Source organism: Corvus cornix, chromosome 1 (genome assembly GCF_000738735.6).
Source record: "Corvus cornix cornix isolate S_Up_H32 chromosome 1, ASM73873v5, whole genome shotgun sequence".
Lineage (NCBI taxonomy): Eukaryota > Metazoa > Chordata > Aves > Passeriformes > Corvidae > Corvus > Corvus cornix.
This window is the reverse complement of record NC_046332.1, coordinates 47444043-47468600: the sequence shown is the minus strand read 5'-3', so window position 1 is coordinate 47468600 and position 24558 is coordinate 47444043. Positions and strand designations below refer to the sequence as shown.

The 24558-nt window shown below is 40.9% G+C and overlaps 1 protein-coding gene across 3 annotated transcripts in view; it reads left to right on the top strand.

The window, feature by feature from the left end:
- Positions 1 to 412: 412 nt before the first annotated feature.
- Positions 413 to 24558, top strand: part of LNX2 (ligand of numb-protein X 2) — a 59531-nt gene continuing 35385 nt past the window's right edge. For 2 of the 3 annotated variants that reach the window (XM_039565689.1, XM_039565696.1), the window contains exon 1: positions 413 to 590. The gene's annotated coding sequence lies outside the window, so the exon portion shown is untranslated. Of the gene's footprint in view, positions 591 to 22214; positions 22450 to 24558 lie in introns of those variants that run through there. The other variant, XM_010400263.4, reaches the window with a different exon arrangement.

The window sequence follows — 24558 nt, the reverse complement described above, 5'->3', positions numbered from 1 at the left end:
GGGCGGTGGGCTCCCTATGCGGGCAGGACTCCCATGCATCTCCGACAGGGCGGGGGAAGAGGGCGCGGGGCGGTGACTGAGTGTGCGGAGGGCGGGAGCGCCCGGAGGCGGGAGCGCCGCTGGAGCTGTTACTCACGGACCCCCCCGGGGTTTGCTCCCCGGGCACGGCCGCAGGGCTCGGGCAGGCAGGGACAGGTCCGCGGGCAGCCCTGGGCGGGCACCGCCCCACCCGTCCCCTCCTCCGTGCCAGCCCCGCCCGCGCCCCCCACTGCTCCAGGCTCCGCATAGCCGATCAGGCGAGCGGCGGGGACACCCCGGCCCGGGGCTCCGCCGCGTCCCGCCCCGGCCCCGCTGCCATAGGCTGCGGCACGCCCGGCCCCGCTCCCGGGGCCGCCGCCGGAGTGGCGGAGCGCCGCTGTCACTTGGGCCGCGCCGCTGCCCGCGGCGGGGGGCGGAGGCGGGAGCACCGGCCCGGCCCGGTCCGGCGAGACACGTTCCCGAAGTGCTGCTGCCCGGAGTTTGCTTCCCCGAAGGCGGGGCGGGCGCAGCCGGCGCTGCTGAGGAGGAGAGCGCGGCGCGGAGCCGGCGCAGTGAGTAACTTCCATGCCCCGCCGCGGTGCCGGGCGGCTCAGCCCCGCTCAGCCTTTCTCAGTGGCAGCCGCGCCGGGGGTCCCCGCGGGGGCTGCGGAGCCAGGTTGAGCCTCTCTGCGCGGGCAACAAGTACGGGAGAGGGACCGGGGCCAGGAGCCGCCGTGCGGGGCTGAGGTGGGAGCTTGGGAGTAGGGTCCCCGCCCTGGAGCCCCCGGCTCGGCGGCGGGGCTGAGCTCGGCGGCGCCTGCCCCTGCGGCGCGTCTCTGCGAGGCTGAGCTGTGGGCTCGGGGGCTGGAGAACCACTCGGAAAGCGCCTGGTTCTGGATCCCCCGATGCACCTTTGCTGCTCTCGTGTGGCTTCATTAAAGAAGCTCCTTCCTGGAAAGGAGTCAGATTACTGCGTGCGGGGGAGGCAGAGGAACAGCTGCGAGCGAACCCCTGCTGCAGGAGCGGGTTTCAGGTTGTGGGTTTTACAGCTGCGCCAGAGGAACTCGGGGCTGGCTGCGAAATGCCGCTGGAGTCCGTATGGTTGGCAGCTATTTCCAAACGTTCACTCTAACCCTCGGTGCTCTGACCCACACTCCCTGGTTTCCCCCCTCATTTGTTAGCTCTTAGCACTGAAAATGTGGTTAGAAAACTTTTTGTCTTTTATAGTTTTAACAAGGCATACTTGTTAAAATTACCATTGCTCTTGACGGAATCATACTATTTGGTCAACTAACTGAGAAAACCGTTCCTGGAGCTCTGGTAGTCCCTGGTGATTTTTCTTACAGTGTTCCTAATGCATAGCGCTGATTGTTTACTTCTCTAGGACTCTATTAAGTACTTCTGAGCTTCCCTTAATTCCTCTTTTAATTACATGATATTAGAGGTTTGTTTTTTGTCGGTGTGTAAAGTAAAAAATGTCTGTTAGGGATTAGCTTTGGATTGTATTTGATAGTCTCTGGAAATACATTTCCAATCATAAATACTTTCGAATTTCTGTTCAAAAGAGAAACTGGTCTGAGCTGGACTCTCATTAAATAAACACTTTGAATTACTGAATTTGTTTTTTTATTCTTCTACCCAGTTCTTCTGGCTTCATAATGCTTTATTCTAAGCTGCAATCCAGCAGCAGATCAAGGAGGCTTAGGAAGAAACATAAGATGGTTTTGGTTAGTGTCCCTACCATTTGGAAAATAAACATGTTAGTACCATATGCTGCCCCGACTTTATTAAAGCAAATTTTCTCAAAATGGAAACAAGCTATATCACTGTACTTGCTAGAACCATATGACTTAATAGGAGTATTTGTAATTACTTTATATGTAATACATAATTTGCTTTATAATTACTAATTTTTTTCCTAATTATCAGATCACTGAGTAAGGAATCCTCTTTCCTGAACATAGTACAATATAAAATTATTAACTCCAGAGTCAGTAGGCTGCAAAGAACACTATTGTGCCCAAGTAGATTTTTTCAAAATAAAAAAAAAGTTGTAATATTATGTTTTAAAGTGCTTGTACTGTTGCAATTCTAAAATCGATGGATATTTTTAAAAGCTCGTAATTTTGCAATGCGAGTTTTCGGTACGGAATTTCTTCCTGTACTCACCCTTAACTTTGCTTAGTGACTTCAGCAAGAGGGAGCCCAGGGCCTTGGACGCAGGTCTGAGATTTGCAAACATGGTATCTTTTCCTAACACTTCCCCCGAATTTTCTATTACCAAAACAACAACAAAAAAAAGCGCAACAATTTAGAGACAAAACTTTGGAAGAGGAATGTAAGCTGGTGATTGGGTAGAAAAGGACTGTTCTTCTGAGACAGGTTAAAAAATAAGCTAACTAAAACCTGTCCTGCCAAAAACGGTGGCTTTGACATTGCAATGTTTGGCATTTGTTTGTTGTGCTCTCATGGAAGCGCTGATCACCTCAGTGAAAGTTTCTTTTTTTTGTAAGCCTTTACCCATACTGAGCAGCCTCAATCTTGGTATATAATTACGGGCCTGTATTACTGAAAAAACAGCAGAAGTTTGTTAGGTACTAGTTAAAACTGTATACGTGAAAATATGCTGAAATATCCCCTTCTTCCATCTCATTTTTCTGTACTTCTGAAGAATATTAATGTATTTGAAAGCAGCTGGGAAGAAGTTATACTAACAATCTCAAAGTGAAATGTGTAAAGACACGATGTGTACTAGACATTGAATTAATATAAATTATTGCCTCGCATCAGCACAGGGTTGCTTGTTTAAAGAGCTACTAGACATTAAGAGCTGTAACTAATAAGAAAACAACATTAATTTGGTGTTAAAATGCTCCCTGGTGTAAAAGGCACCAGAGGAAGCTGGTTGCCTATTTGATACAGCAGTGGCTTGTCTCTGATATTTGAAAATTTTGTTGATTTGGTTTGTAGAAGCATTTTTAATGTGACACCATTGAATTGCATGCTGCTTAATTGCTTTATTAGGTCAGTGGAGTTTGTCCTTTAGAAATTGTAGTGCATTTTGAATATGAAAATGCTTTTAAATATTAGTATTAAGTTATGTAATTGATAGGTCGAGGTTTCTATGGAACAATAAAAATTAATAATACTGTTGAGTGTGCTTTTTGTGGGTATTTTTGGTCCTAATTCTGTAGATGTTTGTGCTTGCATATGCTTAATTTTAAACATCCAAGTATTTCTTTTGGAATTAGAGGGTCTGTTCTTAGGCTTAATGTTAAGACTGCATGTAAATGTTTTCAGGGTCAGGATTTATGTTCGCAAAATTCAAAGGCTAAACCTGTTGTGTTTTCATACTGACTGCTCTGTATTCTGCATGAGATGATGTAGGTGGCTGGCGGGGGACTGGTCTGCACCTCGACACATGTGGAGATGCCCCCAGCCCTGCTGTTGTGTTGCAGGGGGTATCAGTGCTGTACCTAAGATGACCTCATCCTTGCAATGTGCTCTGCAATACTACAGATGTCTCTTTTATTTCCAGAGTACTTTGGTGATACCAGAGGTGTCAATCCTTTATGTTCTCATAGATGCTTATTTCAACTGATGTCAGTTTCGCAAGTAATTTAGGGGCTGGAACAGGAGGGGAATCTCTTGCAGAGTCTCTCCTGCTGAGCTGTGTGTTAGATGGTGAACACAAAAACCAAAGTATGCAGCTGTTTGATATAAAGGCAGGTAACTTGTGAACATGCAAGATTTCAAATTGTTTTGCATTTTTGCAGTTTTTTCCATCCAAATAGTGGGAACTATTTTTGACATGGAAACTTGGGTTAACACAGCTCAGTATTTGTAGTCTCATTTTTGCTTCAAGTAAGCAAGTTGATATTGCTCTGGAGTTGTGGCATTTTGTTAAGAAAGTCTAGAATTTTCTTGCTGGCATCACAATGAACTGGACCAAATTGGGTAGGAAAGTAATTCTTAGATTATAAATGAGTCAGATCAGATACCTTATATGGAAGGTAATTTTTACTCAGGAAGAGTTGGTTTACTTTGGAATGGAGTGATGGATGTTGTATTTTGCCTGGCTGTTTTTACTTCCTTCCACAGAGAGGAATCCTTAAGTCATATTAGAATGGTTTGGGTAGAAAGGGACCTTACAGATCATCTGGTTTCAATCCCCCTGGGAAGGGACACCTGCCACTAGACCAGGTTGCTCAAAGCTTCATTTTGGAGGAGGTGATCTTTGAATATTAACCAGCTTTTTTGGGCTCCTCTTCCCTCAAGGGCGTTATCTCATTATGCTAAACCAAGCAGACCCCTGGAGAGGCCAGTCTGCTCCCCTGAAGCCCAGGGTACTGAGCCTGCCATGCTCGCTGCCCTAAGGTTCTCAAACTCCACCATTCCAAGGTCACTGCAGCCAATGCTCCCCCCTAGATTCACATTCCCTACCAGACTCTTTGTTGCTGAGAACAAGGTTCAGCATAGCACTTCTTCTTGTTGGCTCTTCTGTCACTTGGAAGAGGAAGTGTTTTTGTATTTCTTTGGAGAGATTTGACAAACTTAACCACTGTTTGATGGGCTGTACAGAATTTTTCAAAAGAACCCTTGTTTGCAGAACAAAAGGCAATTTACTCAAGAAGGATATCCAATATATGAACTGATCCAGTTTTAAAATGTTGTAAATGGTAGTAATAAGTAGTTCTAAATAATGAAGCAGAAGGAACAATGACTTATTTATCCTTTTTCTAGCATAGAGTACAATGAAAAGTGGTCCATGTTAAAGGAGAACCCATATGTTTCCAGGCAAAGGGAGGCACACAGTAGTTGCAGAAAGGCAAACCAGGACTTTTGGATTGTGTTGCCTGGAATGGTGTAGTGCTGTCAGATACTATTCTGCGCAGTGTGGAAAAATGAGCTACAAGCTTCCTACTTCTGCTTTGTACGTTCCTTGCAGTGGGAGCGATTTTGAAGTGTGACACAGGCTGTGTTCCCCAGCCCCCGAGATCACACTACCACTGCATGTTCCCATGACCTTCTCTGAGGAGGTTGCACAAGCCCAGTGGAAGATGTCAGGATGCTGGCATTATGCATTCCCAGGGGCTGGCTCTTCAGAAAACAGTTGGTAATAAGCACAGTTTATTATTGGGTTCAAGTCAGTGTTCTTAAATGCTGGCACTTCTGTTGACTCTTGCAGTTGTACTCATTGTGTAGATTTTTGTTACATTCTTCGCATGCAATTTTTGCTTGAATCTGCGCTGTCTGCCACAGACAACCCTCTCTTAATGCAGGGTCATTGTTAAAAACTGTGACCCCAAAAGACCAAAGAATACTGGTGATGAAGGATTTTAAGCTCTTACCTTCCTGTGGCTTTCTTTGTTCTTCACATTGGTGCTAATCCTTGTTTCTGAATTCATAGATAGGAAGAAGAAAGCTGGTGCAGCAGAGGTTTTTGGCACAACAGAAGAAAATTGAAATTCAAACAAAGCTAATGGAGGCTGACTTGTGTACTGAAACCAGTTCGTGGAAAGCGATTTTCCATGGTTGCTGTCTTGTGCTTGGACAAGCTGTTGTGTTCTGCCACAGGAATGTTGTGTTTACTTTGAAAGGACCAACCCAGGAGGCTTTTCTTGTGATACAAAGCAACGTTTCAGAATCCAGACATGTCGTGATTCTTCTGGCCATCGAGTTTTGGTTGGCTTTCCTGAACGAGGTCTAAATTTTAAAAAAAACAAATAAAGCTTGCCTGGTATCAGTGAGCCACCTTTGTTGGTGCATTTTACTTTGTCATGAAGTGAAAGTGCTTTTGTCTGCGTACCTCATAGTCCCCAGATGAAATGAGCTGTATCATAGTGGCAATAGGATAGAGCCTCTAGTGGGGGGTTCTGTGGCTATGGCCATTTCATCCAAATAATTCTTCGAATTGACCAGCAAAACCAAAACAACAAAGAGAAAGCCCATTACCCCTACAAGGCTCTTAAGCTAACCATATTCTGACTTCAACACAGCTGGTTCAGTAAGAGCCTGTGCAGAACAGCACCTTTGAAGCCCATCTTACGGCCAAGTAGCCTCCATTTAGAGCAAGTCACATTTCAAGGAGGATGCTGGAGACATTAATATCTGGATGTGCCTCATGGATAGTGCACTGAATATCTGCAGTAGATTAAATACTTAAGTATGGATCTTATTAAGTTGTCTCTACATGTTTGGAGCTTAAAAGTTACAGAAAAAACCCAAACGAGTTGCTACTATTGCCAGTTCATGTAGAGGAGGATTCCTTACTCTTACTTCCAAGTTCATGCGTTTATGTACCTGTGGCCCACCCTTCTTTGTCTTTTGGTCTCTTCTTACTGGATCTATTGCCCTGCCCCATGTAATTTTCCCTTACATTGGTGTTTTAAATCGAGTTGACATTTATTTATAACCAGAACGAATTAAGTGTAAATGAAGGCTGATCGATGCATCACAAGACCACATAGATCCTGATGTGTTGTGTAAGCGTTCTGGTCGTGTTCAAAGAGTTTGCCATAAACCCCATCCCGATCGTGTGTCTCTAAGCACCTTGGCACAGTGCGTGTGCACCACGGCTCTCAGCCAAACCCATGCTGCTCCGTGGGGGCTGCCCCAACTCTGAATTGAAGTAACTTGTTTTTTAAATTTCTCAAAATACTTTTTTCAGTCAGGCTTCTTCCGGAGCAGATTGATGAGGGTTTCCTTCTGTCTGGCCTCTTTTTCCTGTTTTTATGTCTTGTTTGCTCTAGTGCAGTTTTCTCAGCCTTTTATTGTTACTGACAGAAGCTAATGAAGGCTCACCCAGTGAATTAGTAAAATAGTTCTTTCCTGCCTTTATGTTAATTAAAAATTAGTACAAGTCAATTCCTGGACTATTTTTACAATTAGTCCATTGCTAAGCTGTCATTTCTGCTTCAAATGAAGATTGAAGGTTTAAAATTCACAGGGCTTCCTGCCTAGTATTAAACAAGTATTGAATGCCTTCAGATTTAGGTTCGCTTCTTAACTATTTTAATTCCTTTTAGATGTTAAAGGTACAGCTAGATTCATCCAGATTCGATTAGGCTAAAAACACAGATATGTTTGTGTATTTGTGGATCTATCATGCATTTCATGCAAATGTCTTAAAACTGTGTGAGTTAGGTCTGTACATACACATAACAAAACTTCATAAGAATTCCGTGACAGCTGTCAAATGTGTTTCCTTTTGAAACCACTAATAAAAAAGGTACCTTTCTACTTTGTCTGGCAAAGTAACTACTTTTTATTCCTGTTATCTGGGGGGTGGCTCAGCATGTCTGTTCAGCACTGATACTTTTATATTCTATAGCTGGAAGTGGCATGAGCTGAATTGGGCTTTACTACATGTACAGCAGCATATATACCTGTCGTGGTGTATTTATACAGTGTTGGAATGATCCTGCATAAATAATCCTGATGGATTTAGTTGCGTGGAGGGTTTTTTTCCCATTTTGAAATCTCTTTTGACTGTAGCTGCTTACTTATCTATTGAATGTGGCTCCCCTGCTTTTTTGCAGGGAAAATAACTTTGCAGTGAAGCAAAAGTGAAGGTGATTTAGTGGTGGTATAAAGGAGAATCAGCAGCACAGCTTGTCTGAGCACTTGACCTGAGATGTCTTGCCGTGTAAGCAGAAAAAGAGAATCTATGGGAAAATTAACACTAAAGTAAGTGGTAACACAAGATTTTGGGTTACTGGAGTGTGAAATGAAAACTGTTAACAGTCCTTTCTTCTGCAGTAAGGGATGTGTGCTGTTGACCAGAGAAATGTAGAAGTGTAATGCTTTCCTAACTGATATTTAGAAAAGTTTGGAAAGCTGTGAAGCCAGGAAATGTTCCTAAGCATTGTGCTGTTATGAAGTTGAAGATGCTTGACTAGGAACTTTTTGGTACAGCTTGACTTGTTATCTTCTACAAACAATCAGATCTGGATTTCACAACAGGTGAAGCCTTTAAGTAAGCCTCAAGTTCAGTGAAGGCAACTTATTTCACACAGTAATGTTAACATTGTGCTGACATTTTTATTTTTGCCTCAAATTGTCAAAAAGGGAAAGAGTTTTGTTTTAGCTGATACTGACTTTGAGGATAAAGAGGATGTTTTGATCTAAAGTGTTCCTGTAGGTGAGTCTGTCTAAACCTGAAAACCTGCTTAGCAGGTTAAGTTGATATGCAGGAGAGAAGGGACTTCACTACAGTGCACCCAGGTATTAGGAGCAGTTGGTATCCTTTATATACCCTTTTTAAGGTGATGTATCACATGTTGAATCCTATTTAGCCATCCCTGTGGCTTGACTGTACAGTCGAATCCACACTGGTGACTCCATAGGGTTCTTTATGGGTATGAGAGTTCTTTTGTCTGCTTCTGCTACCGAGAAAGTCACTGAATTCAGCACAGTTATGATGATATGGTTGCAGAAAAGCAACCCTGATGGGCTTTCTTTGCTAAGGCTCAATAGCTGCTTGTACAGATCTGGTTAACATTCTGCTTGACACTGAGCTTTACGTGTATGTATGTATATATAAAACTAATTTCTGTGTGTAAAGAAATAAAACATCTTAAAAAGGGAAAAAACAAACCCTATAGTTTGTTTTCTTTCTTTCTTTTTTGCTTTTCAGATCTTAGAAATCCTTCCAGATTTAGCTCCAACATTAAGTATTTTTATGGAAGAATAGAGTATAAATATGGAGTGAAAGACATTACAAAATCTGAGCCAGTATGTTTTTACCAATTTAATTATTGTTCAGTTCTGTAGTTTTTACTTTTTAGTAGTAAAATAAATAGTCTTCTGATGCTTTCAGCAGTTATACCAGTGAGGAGCTTCAATCATGCAGTGTTTAAATAAAGAGGAGTACTGTTAATTGTCAACACTGATTATAGAAAATGTCATGAGTTTATGTGTTCCATTGTGGGGATTTTCACCCCACACCAAGAGTTTGGAACACAGTAAATGGATGATGGAAAAATAGTAACCTTTGTAAGATAAAAGGAGTTATTTTCTTAATTTTCCAGCTGATGAGTAAACAAAAAAAGAAAGACACCAAGTTGCTTTTGCTATCATGATATATTTTTATTAGTCCACAAGTTGTTCTGTCCTTATTTAATAATAAACTTACCCAGTTTTCTGACATAAAATTATCCTGCTTCTCAAATTTGGAATAAATTTGGGGCAATTAAAAAGTGGAGTAATCAAGCAATCATTTAATCAGGATTAAAACTGTATGTAAATATATTTAAGTATTCATCTATAAAATTACATTTAAATATAGTGATAACAGTCTTTATTAGAAAAAGTGCTCTGATTTAACATGAATTGACAAGGATTAGGATTTAATAATTGATTAATTACTGTTTCCTCTTCGAGAGGGGAAAATATTTTCACCAAAGGTTTTGCTTTTAATACTACCATCTTTTTTCCCAGATGTTCTTGAATACATTCTGCATTGTTTTAAAACAACTCTAATCTTTAATACGATTATCTGTAAATTTCCTTTGTTTACTGAGGGATTTTTTCAGATTATCAAATCATTTTATATACAAATCCTCCTTTCCTTGGTGCGTGCTGTAACTCTTCATTGCATGCCCGAGGCAGTGCCCCAAATGAAACTAACTGACATCAATTATTGATGATTACTCTGCCCGCTGGGAAGTGAAATCAAGTCTCAGGTCTTAATTCAGGATTTGTTTCAAACACCGGGTAATGAGAGCAGGTGCAGGGAGACACCGGAGCAGACGCATTGATTTGCAGTGTAAGCATAGACAGGTGCCTTACGGAGTACACAGGATTGAGAAGACAAAATGGTTACAGCTGGAGTTGCCATTGCTTCTGAAGAGCTTGGGTGATGTGTTTTCCTGGTACCAACATATCAAAACCAGAGGAGCTATTTTTTTCTCATCATGGTGATAATATTTCATTACACTGGGGCATGTGATAGCACTTAACAGGAGGGGAGAGCCCCTCTGTCCCAGTTCTTCATCCCACCTAAATGTGGCCTGATTTGATTTGCTGTGACTCCATCAGGCTTCACAAGCTGAAACTGTACTCCTTGTTTCTCATGCACCAGTAACTGTTTTTCAGTGGGGTTTCCTAAGTGTGAACTCAAGCAACCCAACAATGGAAATATGCTTATGCATCCCTTACGGTACTCCCTTTTGTGTCCATGCTTTGTGTGGGATTGGGTTGTGGGGGAAAAAGCTTCAGAACAGAAACCAGCAACTGGGTTACAACATAGGTTCAGTAGACATGAGGAAAAATTGAAAGGCAGTGGATAAGCTAAAACATGGCATTTATTAATTTTGTAAATAGCTACATGTAATTGTAGGGATTACTACATGTAATTTTTGACATTGGCTTTTTATTGCAACAATTGCAGCAACTACATCATTAATAAAATCCTTATTGCTTGTGAGGTTGAGAAGGAGCTGGCAATACTGGCTGAGCTACAAGACAGCTTAGACACAGCCGAAAACTTATTATCCTATAGGGGAAAATAAGTCTGCTTGATTTTTTTTCTGGTGAACAAAGTAATGAGTGAGGATTTGGGTCCAGCCAGATTTCCTCCACTGCAAATTTTTTCCAATGCTGGCAGCCCCTCATTGGCCTGCCTGCCTGGGTTTCCCTGCAAAGTGTTCACTCTTGTGTGTTGTGTTGGTAATCTTTCAGGCTTTCTGAACAACAGACAAAAGAAGGGAAATACACGTTTTATTCAAAACCCAGTGTGGAATTTCTTGGGACAGAGCAAGGTGTGCAGAAACATAAGCATTTTTCATGTTTGAGGTTGTCAGAATCTGTTGTAGGGAAAAAGGTCGGATATGAATACAAGAGTCTGATGTTTCCCCATCAGGACTGCCCCTCCATCCTCCGTCATGGATTCAGAAGTTTCAACACCAAATGTTAGGCAGGAGCAAGAAGTAAGTGAAAGAGGATGCATCTTCGAAGGACAAAGCAATGCAGGGAGAGCTTCCCTTGTTGGCAAAAGCCTGAGTAAGCAGGTGGGGCTGGCAGCGTGCCCTGAAGGTTAATTCAGTCGGTCACCAAGCTGGAGGGGAAGGCAAAGCCTTCCCTACTGCCAGGCCTCTCAAGAAAGGTGCTCTGAGCAGGCTTCTGGCTGCTGCCTCTCATTTCACCTTGGGTGCTGGGAGAAAGAAATGGTAGCTAGGACTGAGACAATGCAAGGCTAAAAAAAGCCAACCAAAAAATCAATGTTTATAGTATTGATGTCATTTAGAGCCATGTTGGTTTCTTTCTTTGGTGAGCTCCAAGTGGCAGGAGGGCCAGTGTTTCCTTTCTTCTGCAGCTGAGCTGCCCTGGTAGGCTCAGAGGCTGCTGTCTGCCCACCCAGCCACCCCAGCTGCCTGCTGTGCTGGCTAGGATTTTATGGTGCCTCTGAGGCTATTCCTGGATGTCAAGTCTATATTAGAGAAATACTGACAAATTTTTTTAGTGCTAATGCAGGAGCGGTCTAGCTGAGCAGAGACAGTGATATTGTTAATTTTCCAGGCTGTTGCTATCTTACTCTCAGCCGTCCCTAGACATCGTCACCATTTTATGTTTCCTCTCTAATGGCATGAGCCAGGATGTCATAATACTCAAAATCAAATGTACCAGAAAATATAATAAATTAGAGTTGGGCTAGCAGAGTAATTGAAGAATAAACTGAATTTAAACTAAACAGGATTATGTTATGAACTGATTGCTATTCACAAAATGCGCCAGAGGAGTGTGACTTCATGTAGATTTGCTATTGATGGCAGCATTTCCTAGATGACTATTGGCAATAAAGAAATGAAAATGATGTGAACTTTGGAGTTAGTACCAGAATATAATATTGCAATAAAGGAAAAGTACTGTTCTTGTTACACTGCAAAGTGATTCTGGAAGAAAAATTTTCTTGTGTTTTATTTATTTATTTATTCAAGATGTTTACATGTATTTAGAAATCCTTGAGTTTATAAAAAGGGAATGCAGGCCTTGGCATGGAAAGAACTAAATCTTCCCTCAACTCTTAATGTAATTCTTTTGTAAGAAACTACTTAGGAAATGTAGTGGTATAGTGGGTTCCTGTCAGTTCAGAAAATTGAGTTTAAGGACATTTGATGTCCTTGAGGAATTTTGAAGTTGTTTGCTGGGACAATTTTACAGCAGATGCTCTGTGTATTTTTCTTTGACTAGAATTTTCTATTTTTTATTTCATTAAAACCAGGTAATACATAAGATATTTTAAAAATAACCCTCCAGCTATGATGCTAGTAGAGATGTAGGGAGATGGCATAAGATATGGATTTGTGAGCTACAAGTTACCTGAGCTGAGCCCTGTGTTGTTCTGTTCTCTTGAAGTGTGAAATGAGGTAGTGCTAGTGAAAGGCACCCTGAAGGTTGCTCATAACACTAGAAGCCATGGGAAAGCCTGTGGAAATGGAAGCAGTCAGCAGCAGGTACTTGCTAAAAGATAACAAGTGTTGTCTGAGCTGCAGGGTTGAGAAATCTGCGTGGGTTGTACGAGAGTAGGCCCTGTGCTGAAGCTGGCCTGTTGATGTTTAGTAGTCAAATTACTGGTGTGCAGAGAAACTTAAAAACTGGACAATACTTTATTTTATATTTATTCTAATCTTGAGTATGCAAAAGAAATTTTGTAAGGATGAGATTTTTGGTGGCAGTGATCCAAGCTCAAGGCAAGGTTCTGCCACTTTCAAAATTATGTGCTACAGTGGAATACCAGCAAACGGAATGGCTGTTCAGTGGTAGAAATCAAACAAGCCTTTGGTGGCAGTGGGGACAGAAGGGAAAAGAGCAATATTGCTGCACCAAAAAAATTAATTTTGTAATAATAAGCAATATGGTTTGTTAATAATTGAATGCTTTTAAGTTTAAAGGTTTAAGTTTCATTTAAACATGAAATGGTATTGTTTATTTTCATTATTCTTATAAAATTTAAGTAAGGTTCTTTACCAGGAATGGTAATGAAATCCATTTGATTTTTAAACTAATACTACAGAATAGTAAAAAAAGGCAGCTCTTGTGAGTTAAGTGCTTGAATATATACAGTAAGGTTTAGCATTATTAAACTAATTCAAAGTGCTGTTAAATCCCTTGATTTAAATTACTTCACTGTGCCATGACCTGATGGAATAAGTAATTAATCTAGAAGATGCAATTAATATACTACTTATATCCCTCATGTAGCACTTAAAATGAATTCTTTTTCTGTGTGTATTTTGATCACTTAATAACTTATCTCCTCATATCCTGAAGTAGACTTGAGGGATCACCCCAGGAGGGAGGATGGCCATCTACTGCCTGTCCTTCTGGGCTGACTGGGGAGATAGTGAGGGCTAGTTTCATAAACAAGCTGCAGACCACCTTGGCTCTCTCTTCAAACTTGTGTAGAAGAGAACTTGGGACAATGCTGTTACAAGGGAAAAAATGATCTTCCTAACAGTAGGGGGGAAATAGGCAGCATTTAACCCACTTAAAAAGAAACAAGCAGTACTGGAATTCCTACAGGAAAGTTTTGAGGAAAGTAGTCTTCAAGATCTGATATTTCTGCTTGCTGCAGTGGGAAGTTCTGATATTTTGTTAAAAATTAAGAGCTCTTCTGTGCTAGTGAGGACTCCCTGTTACCTTCCATCTGTCCTGCATCCCAGGTGACTTTTGGTGAATTAAAAAACACTGCTTGTCTTTGAGAGCTTTCCCCAGTGGAGCACAACACTTGTACCAAGTATTGTATGATAGAAGTTTTTTTCTAGCTGTGGTTATCTTTCCTAATGCTTCTTACCTCGTTAACTTAGCACATGGAATCTGTGCTATAGGTGGGCTCTTACTGCGGGTAAGACCACTGGAGAAACTTTGAGTACAGTTGTTAGGGAGAAATACGATGGGTAAGTGGAGTTCTTTCAGAGACTTGTGAAGCATGATTTTCTTTCAAAATACATTTGTGGCATGGAAGAAGGTAACTATTTCTGATAAAGTTCGTTTCAGTAGTAAACATTAGAAACAACTCAGTTTGAGCAGTCCAGATTGTTTTGGAAGCTGCAGGCAGTTGACTGATATTTTAAAATTTAAGCAGTATAATTTCTTTAACATTTAGAAGCAGAAAATCTAAACCATTTTCACAGGGTGAATGCATCCTGGAAACATGCGGCAGTTACCATGATTAACCATTGGAAAACAATGCTGTGCTCTATCCTGTTGTAATGTGCCTAAAAGTCCTTTGAGGATCAAAGGGAGTAATAACAAAGAACTCAAAGGTTCTGTTGCTGGGGTATGGGGCACAGGCACCTAGGACCTGTCAGTTTCTGATGTGAATGCTTTCAGTTAACACATGAAAGCTGAAAGGACTTTAAAAAGAAAAAAGTTTAGAAAGAAATACTAGAGGATGCTTTATGGTATTTACTCAAGAACTCTTCTTTCCTCATCTGATTGGTAGTGCATGAAACCATGGTGCATAAAAATGATGGGAGTTTTCATAATTTAAAAAAATGTTTATATATCTGGTGGCATCACTGATGGGCAGCTAATCCAGCTAGGTATGCCTGGTAATGGTTTGCTACAGACTGGGTAAATACAGTAAACACCTAATGATGGGAAACCCTCAGGAACAGTAAATGTGACCAGCTAATACCACTGGGTAAAGATTTCACTGTTGGATGCAGAGCTGCAGAAATGTGTATTAAATGTGTATATGTGAACTAATTGCTTCAGGTAGTTACATTGTGCCCTGATGCTGTTGGGATCAGCATTTAATGCTACAGTTCCTATTGAGGAATGCTTTTCCTGTATTAAGTGGGCAGGGAGATAATATTATGTAAAGTCATTGATGTCCTTGCATGGCGGCTGATAAGGGGGAACAGGTGGGATGGGAGATCTGAGGCTGATGTGCAGGGCAGCCACAGCCATGCTTGTACACCCTGCTGCTACAGTGGTGTTAGACTGCTGAGGATCATTGTACGGTATGTTGTTGAATACTGTAAGGAAAGACTTTTAAAACTCTGGCAATCAGCTTTGCCATGGAGATTTTTATGCCTGAAGAATCTCTTCAGTCTATTATTTTAAATTATGTATGTCCCAGAGCAAGTGTAAATCATAGAATCAAAAAATACCAGGGTGGAAGGGACCTCAAGGATCATCTGGTCCAACCTTTTGACAAAAGCACAGCCTAGACAAGATCATGCAGCACCCTCACCAGATGCATCTTGAAAGTGTCCAGCATTTGGGAATCCACCACTTCCTGGGGAGGTTATTCCAATGGCTGATTGTTCACATTGTGAAAAATGTTCCTTTTGTGTCCAATCAGAATCTCCCCAGGAGTAACTTGTACCCCTTACACCTGGTATTTTCCTTCCGTCTCCTTGTAAAATAGGAGTCCCCAGCTTCTTTGTAGGCACCCTTTAAATACGGGAACATGTTGATAAAGTCTCCCCTAAGCCTTTTCTCAAGGCTACACAAACCCAGTTCTCTCAGCGTCTCCTCATATGGCAGACTTTCCAGTCCTTTGATCATCTTTCCCCTCTCTGGGCCTTCTCCAATTCCTCCACATCTCTTTTGAACACTTTAGGTGTGTCCATTAGATAGGGACATGAACAGCTCATAAATTCAGATGTTGCTCTGTTTCATGTTCAGTCAAATAGACTTTGATGGTTTTAATGTAGCAGCACAAAGGCATTTTGAGTTTTGTGAATGCAAAAAGGACTATTAATTCCAGCTTTATCCCTGAAAAGTTGAATGAAAAAACCCTTTCATATGTTTTGGTATGTCCTTTTCCTACCTTAGTAAGAACTGCTTCTCTTTAGCCGTTATAAAGGATGTAGTAGCTGAAAGGATGCTTTTTTCATGTTAAAGAAAAGAAAGAAAGTGAGAAACTACAAAATGAGTTTAGAAGATTGTCAGCAGAAATATTTCATGGGGCTTACAGAGGATCCCTTTGTGTGAAAGTGGGAGAACTACAGATATAAACTAAGTCCCTAAGTGAGGCAATAGTTTGTTTGAAGTGGCATACCAGTAAAATTGGAATTTTTTTTCCTCTCGGCTCTTCCACCTGTCTGAAGAGGGCATGGAAAAAGCCCATCAGAAAAGTTCATAAAGGTTAAAACCTTTATGACTGTCAGTGATTTAGAGATTATTGGGTAAAGGCATTAAATAAGTGGAGTGTACAGTGTATCATGGGCTGTATGTTGTTCTGTTACACCTTACCTTTAAAGTGTTGTGAGTTGAAAATGTGTTTCCTCATATTTATGCACACCATAGACCAGCACAATTGCTCAGCTAAATAAACAGGACATTTTCAATTATAAGGTGCCATTACCTTTGTGTGTTCTTGTCATTTATGAAATCAGTGGGTGGTTAATTAAATTGCTCCTTTGGACTCTCCTGAAGGCTGTGTATTAATTATGTTTTAGTGGTGGTGTGCACATTTCTCAACTTTTTAATGAGGGTAAAAGTTGTTTACCTCTTCCTTTGGAAATACTTTTTTTTTTTAGATTACTGTAATATGGGGGTTTGTGGTAAATTTTTCTTTATTTCTTTCATATTAGATCTCATTATTCAGCTGCTCTTTGCAATCATGTGGCATGCTTAGTTTAAATGAAATCTTAAAATGTTAAATTTCATGTTGCAAACTATTACTAAAGCTGCAGAGTCTGTGTGTTAAACCCCATGTTGTTGGAGGGAATAGGTTCATCACTCAGGAGAGCAGGCTTCCTTCAGCCACTCAGATCTTTTGAAGACATGGCTTCTGAAGGCAATTCTGCGACTCACATCCAGAATTCTTGTTCAGCCTGTTGGCTGAGCAGGCAGATTTCAGCTGTCCTCTTCTGCTTTCATCAGTAGTAGGAGCAGTGCTGATGCTTGCGAGTTTGGAGGGAGGCATGTGGCAGCAGGGCTGGGCTGGGGAGCAGCTTTTGTGTGGCATGGTGAGGGCTGTGCTTACACCCCCTTCCTCTGCTGTGTGGTGTTTCACCACGCTGTTTCATGCAGCTGAGATCCTCATGGTAAAAATCGTGGTATCTTAGCAAATGCCATTTCCAGCTATGACTTTATTTTAATTAATGTCACATGTGCTGAAGGAGCCCCACGTAGGTGTAGTATTGGTGTGCTCACAGGGGAATACAGTAGCTGAGATTGGTTTGCGTTACTTCTTCAGCTGAAATGGTGCATTACAAGTAGATGTAAAAACCCAAAGAAAATGCCCCTAGCCTGACATTGTCATTTTAGTGCTGTTGGAAATGTCTCTAGGAGAAGTCAAAAGTTTTCTTAGTGCTATGTCTTCGAGATACAATCACTGGTTTTATCTCATGGGAAGGAGCAGAATGGGCCTCACTTCTGACTGGACAATTTATTTAACTGTTCTGGTGGTCTCACCAGGAGTGATGTCTCATCTAAGCCATGCAGCTCTTCTGTGAACCAGAATGACATCAGTCCTTTTCATTATGCTGTTTATCCAATCCTGTTTGTTTAAAGCCATGCCAAACCAAGAAGCAGCAAAAAAACAGTTTTGCTACTTTTTCATATGGATGATTTACTTTGCAGTCATGTTTTCTCAAGTGGAGAGTATTATAAAGGCCACCCTGAAGTCTTCTGAAGCATCCACTGAGGCCTCAAACTGAACCCTTTGCTGCTGGAGAACACCCTTGTACAGCTCATTTATCATGGTGTTTGTAGATTTGGGGGTTTTTTTTCATGCACTTCATGGAGCTAAGAGAAGGAAGAGGATGGTCTTGAGGGATATAGTGGTTATCACATTTAGCTGGTTGTCGGCTCTCCTGTATGTAATTTGTATTATGTCCAATATAAGGGAAAAATAATACTAAAGTATTCAATTTGCAAGAGGAGTTACTAGACTTTATAAAAGCTGCTGTGGAAGATAGTTTGTGTGTCTGCAAATAAGCACAATTTTGTAGTATTCAAAAAGCCAGGAACTTAATTTGAAAGCAAATCATAACAATTTTTTCCCCTCCTTTTCTAATTGACAAAAGTAAAGCCATTTCAGGATGTAAAATGGACTTTCTGCATTGAAGACACCTCTAGTATTGAGATACTGAATTATAAAACTATACAGAAGTAGAGACTTTTTCAGGAAGTATGTGCAATTTTGAGAACAGTTTCAATGTCTCGCTTCAACTTTCTTCTTCAAAAAAGCAGAATTTTCTTAAATAGAGGAGTGGAAGAAAGAAAAAGGATGTTACATAATCCAATTTGTTGTTTTTCATGCAAACATTGTGTTGCTTTACATACTATTTATAGCATATAGCAGGACAGGGACTCAAAATGTCGTGTCTGTGTTGTAAAGCCACCGTACGCACGGAGTTACTGTGAGGATTCCTGCGCGGGTCATCCCCGCACACGCTCACCGGGTGCGCTTACAAAACTCTGATGTGCTGCATGGAGTAGCAACATCTCATTATGCATTCATGAGAAATTGCTGGCGACATTTTAGCCCGCAGTTAATTTTAATGTTAAGTTTAGGTTTTGAGAAGGACACGGTGTAAGAGAGTGCCTGCAGATCTTTTACACTGACTCCTGCTCCGGTTATTCATTGCTGAGCCACAGCTGTTAGGGCTTCATATTCGTGTGAGGTTAGGTGATTAATTTACTGCTTTAAGGAAATCAAACCCTGAGAGCTGCTTAGTGGCTTTAGGAGGAACTGGTCCTGTTTTAATTACCCATTGGTGATTTAATTTGTGTATACCAGCATGTCGACAACCTTTTTCCTTGGCGTTCTTGTTGTCATGTGATGTCCCCTCCTCCAGGAGACCAACAGTATGTTCTTCTTTTCCTGTTGGGCAGGTGTTCTGTGCTCCCTCCTCGCCTCTGCTGGGATGGAAGGCTAAGAAATGTAGACTAGAAAGGTGATGAAGGGAAGGGGCTATCATGCTCTGTGTTGCAGGTTTTGTAACAGATCCTGGGTGCTGGCTGCCAAGGAATCGTGCCAGGGTGTTTCCAGGGCTCTGCTCGGCATTTTAAGGATGCTCCTCTTCAGAGGCTGGGCACTGAGTCCTTAACTGCAGGTTAGACCCTGTGATGAGAATTAAAAACAAGAAATGAGGGGTATGCTTTTGATTCAGCTTGTTTCAAATGCATAGGCTATTCAAACATGAAGTGTAATGTGAGTCTCTTTTAAATTAGCTGGTTTGTGCTTTTTGTTTTTGTTTTCTTTATTTCTTTTTCCTAAGCTTTTTCCTAAATTATACGGTTCTGTGGTATTTTTTATTTTTTTTAACAGGCTGATGCTTTGCGAAATGTTGTGGTCAGGAATCTAGATTTCACTTGACTAAATACAAAGGCTGTTTCTGGTGATTTGTATGTATGTATGTGAATTTTTAAAGATTAAAAGAAATTTAGCTTTGCACAGTTGTAAAATTCAATTTTAAAAAACATTTCATGAATTACGTGAGATAATCTTACAGAGTATCTTTGTTGTCAGGAGGTGAGAAGAAGTGAAATGAAACATTTATGCAGATACAAGCAGAGGTCTGTGTACCTTCTGCCTGAAATTAAACCAGCGTCCTCCTTTCTCATGGCTATTTGTATTATTTATAATTGCATGAGATGTGTATCAAGAGGGTGGCTGGGGAATAAGCTCTTAAATGTGAAAGCTCTTTGGTCTCCTAGGATACGTGTGTAGTAGTAGTTGTACAGTTATCCATAAGGTTTTCCAATGGGCATCCTAGAAACCCTGGTAAACTTCCAGGTAGCCTTTTTTAACCACCTCGCAAAAAAAAAAGGTTGCTCATTTCACTGGGTGCTGTGCAGAGTATGCAAACTTTAAGTAACGCAAGTCCTTTGATTAAGACTTATTTAAAAATTGGGAAGGGGTGATATGCTTCTGAAAAACAGAACAAGAAACTGAAGATCATTCAGGCGTTTGTTCCTTCTATTTTTAATAAATCTGTTTGCCTTCAGGATTTGTTGATGTGTAGGAATTTTGAAATAACTGCACTTAATGTTTCCAAGTAGAAATGTTTGCCCCAAAGAATAATTCCCATTTTGCTGTTTTTCCAGGATTTGAGGAGGGGAAGGAAGGGGAGAGAGAAATGGGAGATCAAGTGAGGCATCAGGTCTGGCTGTCAGGAGTTGTTTCTTTTAATTGCAGATTGGAAGTTGTTGGCAAGGTTCAGTGGTTTTTTTGGTATATTTTCTTACCCTAAACATACTGTGTATCAATGCTAACAATAATTATTTGGGATAAGGTTTTATAGCTACTTCATGGCATGCTTTGGCCCCCAGTTTTCCACTAGTTAGGAATCTCTAAGCCAAAGCACCCCCTTGGTTGCATTTGCAAGTTTGAAGGGAGTCAGGAGGCTAGTGGAAAACAGGGGTCTCCAACCAGCAAGAACCTCAGCCGATGTGCTGTTCTCCAAATCCATCATCGAGAAAAAAAGCACACCTTTATTATATATGGGAAAGCTGCAGTGATTTATTTTCATGTACTCAGTGGAAAAAAAAGTCTTTGTAAACGCTTTCTGTTTTATATTCCACTTAGTAATAAGGGTTGGCTAAAGCAACAACACAACATGCTTTAACAGCAAAGTATCAGTTCAGAATTTAACTTTATTGAAACTTAATATTCAGTTAAACTGGTCTGTATGGACAAGCAGTAAATCTGAGTTCATATTTTTCTAGTCCTGAAGTTTACAAAGGGAAATGTATGCAAATTACTCCCTTTAGCCAAAGTATGGTATATTATTGCAGTAGCTTTCCAGTGTAACTTATTGGTTCTGTGAATAGTTTTGTCTTTCCTGTCTTAAAATTCTTCAGCTAGGATGGCCTTTTCATGACTCTGTCCTCCCTATATCTTTCATTTACAGTGTCAAGTTGCCTGGGATATTATTTATTGTTTCTGTATTCTCATCCTGTATGACTGATATTAAGAGGCAGTGTTGCTTGTAGCTGAGTCTCCTGCTTTTAAAGTTGTCTCCTTTGAATGAAACTCTCATCATGTTCTTGTCTGGACTTCAGGTTTTCAGATTGCACACAGAAAGGACGGGATAAGGGCTTTTAATTACTGTTTGCCCTTGTCTTGGTTCGTTCAATTGAAATTATTAGCTTTTTAACTCTGAAAATCAGTGAAAATCAAGGCTGTTTTCTTATTGCAGTATTAAACAGTTCTTCACTGAAGTGTGGAAAGTTGGGTTTCTGACCCAAATGTCTGTGTCTAGGTGGAAACTAGTAACTGTAGAGCAGACTATTGTTTGGGGTATTTTGTGGAGGTTCCCTCATGCTTCTCTGTATTAGAAGCTTGATGCAGAAGGGACCCTTCTCAGGATAGTGTGCACTTGTTTTCTGGGTATTCCTTAGCTTTTTTTAGTGACTGCCAAATGAAGATGACTTATGGCATTGTCTGTTTGACCCACTTAGACCCCCTTCGAGTCACTGCACTGCTCTGAACTTGATGGTAAGTTTGAGTTACTTCTTTAAAGATCTGGGTTTTATGAACAGCCAGTTTGCAGGTGAACTTCCGAATAACTCCTTGACTCCCTGTTGCTGCTGATAGGAGAAAAAAAGCTTGGAAGTATGCTATTTCCAAATAATCCGTTGCCTGAAGCTATCCTGGCCTTATGAACACAGATGCTGCTGCTGTCTCTGTATGAAGGGTAGGCAGGTGTCTACAGCCCCTCTGGTCCTTGTGTTGCATTTCTGCAGTCTTTGTGCACAGCACTGCTCCCTTTTCGTGGAAAAGAAATACATCCCATGGGAATGTGTGTCCTTATCTTGGAGAAGCCATAATACTTTGGGGTCATTTGCACAGTTTCCAGTGCAGCAGGAGTGTTGTCTGGGGTGGTTTCTGGCTTTTGGACAATGTAGCAATTTAAAAAAAAAGTTTATAAAGTTAAAAAAAATGTTTAAGTACCTGGCATAAAACATGTGAAAGTGTTTAGTCTGAGTTGGGAGTTAAAAAAAAGTATGGAAATAAAAGGCAGTTTGAATTTTTTATGTCTGTGAACCTAGCCTAACTAGTTGAGAAGTGCTTGGTTTGGGAAAATGAAGATTGTGGTTAGGGAGTGCAAAGAAGATGGGTACTCCAGAGGGCAAGTCGTCTGCCTCTTAAAGACCTTTTTCCAACAGCACTGCTAATGAAGTAGTATCCTTCAAAGCAAGACTGGTATTTTAAAAGCTAGCTCTTAAGGGTTGAATATATAGAATAAATGAGGAAGTGAAAATTGTGTCATCCCCCACAGAATCTCAAATGCAAAATTTCAGCCTGCTGAGAAGAGATTGGACAGGGAGGAGGAGGAGAAGGTTGGCTCCTTCCCGATGTAGCATGTTTCTGTCAGCCTCTGTTGCTGCAATCTTTTCGACTGTGGATACAGAAAAGTGGTGCCTGAAGTTAGGAATCTGAACTGGTAGGACTCTTTAGCACACCACTCCTTTACCACTGTCTTCCCAAAATGTGGTGAATTGGAATTCCCTGGTGATGTGAGTAGATGTCTTATATATATTTTGCAAATTCATTATTAACTATCCTATGAACTGAAATGCATTTTTCTTTCCTAATGTCATGCCTTTGGTTTTTTTAACAATTTGGGTTTTGTTTGCTAGATGAGTGTAGCAGTTGGAGTCCGATGCCTCCTCACCCTAGCAAGCTTCTGAGCTTTCACCCATTTGCTTGTAGCCTTCTGTGAGGACTTAGCTCTCTTTTATTGAGCAATTTTATTCTAGTTTATTTATTGATTTATAGTTCTATTAATTTATCTCTTCTGTATAATTTCTGCCTATGGCTGCCAGTTTGATGTTTTACATAGGTGCTTCCACTTACTTGTTTTCAGTGTCGGTTTTTTTTCTTTGATTTTAATTTTTACTGCTCACTTAGAAGGTAATGATTTTAAATTTTTGCCTTTGTTTAGGAATGTTACCTTTTCTTAAAGAGAGCGAGACTACTGAGGAAAGTGGACAGAAATGCTGTAACAGCAGTTCTGCTCTTCCACATTATTCATTCTGCAAGAGGGAGTTAGGAGATTGCTGCTTGGTATTTAGCCCCTGTCACTCATGTGAGGATACATACCAGGGCCTGTTGGCCTGCTGTGTTTGTGCTACTATGCGTCTTTGTTAACATTTCTCACTTGAATCTTAAAGGACTGTTTTTCAACAGTGTAACCACCGAAGTAGTTTCTTTCAGAGGACACGCTATAGCAGCCAAACCTTGCACCTCAGGCAGGTAAAGAGCTGCACCATAGAAGCTTCCCTATGTAATAGCTAGTGAAATTCTATATTTTAACATACGTGTGTGTGTGTGTGTGTGTGTGTGTATATGTATATATATAACGTGCGATCAGGCAAGCTAATACAGAATGTGAAATAATGAGCTGGCAAACATGGTTAGGGGATAGAGAAGTGTTTTTGGAAAAAATGTTCATTCAACGACTGTTGTCTCTACTCTTTCTTCCTGGCCGTGTAATTACAAGGGCTGAAGTGGAGAATATATGATTCCTACAGCAGGACTAAAAACAAATGCAGGCTTTGCTTCCATATTCTTTGTGTCTGTAAAAATACGTATAATCAGACTGGATTTTACATAGTCAACTCAATGTCCACTTCCTTTTCTGAATCCTGTCTGGAGGCCTCAGATCAAGCAGTAGTCTACTGTGTATGTAAAGACTTGTTTGCATACAGAGTATTTAAATGGGTTTAATTTAAGATAATATTTGTATATTTTAAGACTACAACTTCTAGATCTAACATGTTCTTATTATGTAAACTTTGCTGATGTGTGGAGCCATTTATTTTCAGTATCTGTACAGAGTACATCTGTTGCAGTATGACAGGTAGCCTAACTGGAAGGTCTCAGTGTAAAGGTTTTAATTTCTGAAAAGCATCCTACAAAATAATATGGAGGTATTTAGTGCAAGTAATGTTCTGCCTTTTTTGTGTGCCCAAAGCTGGGTCAGGCAGCTGGCTCTGAAAATAACCTTTTTACACTTACCAGAAGGAAAGTTCCTCTTGGAAATTAACTGGAAATTAAGTTATGTACAGCAGCAAAGTGAAATGTCTTCAGCAGACTTAATAGGGAGAGGCATAGCCATCATCCTCAAGTGTTAAGAATCAAAGAACTTGCCTTTATTGTGGAGTTAATTCAAATGACGGCTACTGCATGGCATCCTAACATAATTCCCAGGCATGAGTAGAGACTACTCAGGCATGGCAGTGCTTTTTGGAATGAGTCACCTGCTTGCCAAGGGATGGCCAGAGCCAGCCCAGCTTTCTCTGATCCCTGGTTGTGCTGGGCTGCAGACCAAGCGGGGCAGTTGTGGTGGTGAGTCGGTCACTCTGCATGCAATACCGCTGCTCATGGGCAAGTTATAATTCGGCCTGCACCTAGGTAACCTGAGCTAAATACTCTTTTGCCTGTGGGCTTAAGGCAGCTCTTATTTTCTTCTTTTTCTTGAGAGTTCTGATGTGGTGATACTTGTTTTATTTTATTAGGGAGAAAATAAGCAGTCTCTAGGCAGGGCAGACCGGTTTAGGGGGTTGCCATAGCTCATCAAGTGATGTTCCTTAGCTGCTGGGATTTGGCAGGTTGAGGCTGAA